This window comes from Propithecus coquereli, unplaced genomic scaffold, assembly GCF_000956105.1.
Source record: "Propithecus coquereli isolate 6110/MARCELLA unplaced genomic scaffold, Pcoq_1.0 Scaffold77, whole genome shotgun sequence".
NCBI classification, from domain to species: domain Eukaryota; kingdom Metazoa; phylum Chordata; class Mammalia; order Primates; family Indriidae; genus Propithecus; species Propithecus coquereli.
Genome location: NW_012153840.1, coordinates 280,742 through 281,063, shown reverse-complemented (window position 1 = coordinate 281,063; position 322 = coordinate 280,742).

Sequence of the window (322 nt, the reverse complement as noted above, 5' to 3'; positions counted from 1 at the left end):
TTTTAAACCTTTCTTCTTCTTCTAATATAAACATTTAATGCTATAAATACCTTCTGAGTACTGCTTTAGCTGTAATCCACAAATTGTAATATGTTGCATTTTTTTTGTTTGGTTCAAAATATTTTCTGATTTTTTCTTTGGCCCATGATTTATTTATACATTTTTTAACTTCCAGATATTTGAGGATTTTCCAGATATCATTCTGCTTTGATTTCTAGTTTAATTCATTTAAAGTCAGAAAGCATACTTTATATGGTTTCAGTTCTTCTGAGAATGTGTAAAGGTTTGTTCCTAGTGCGGCCTGTCTCTGTGAGCTCTGCAT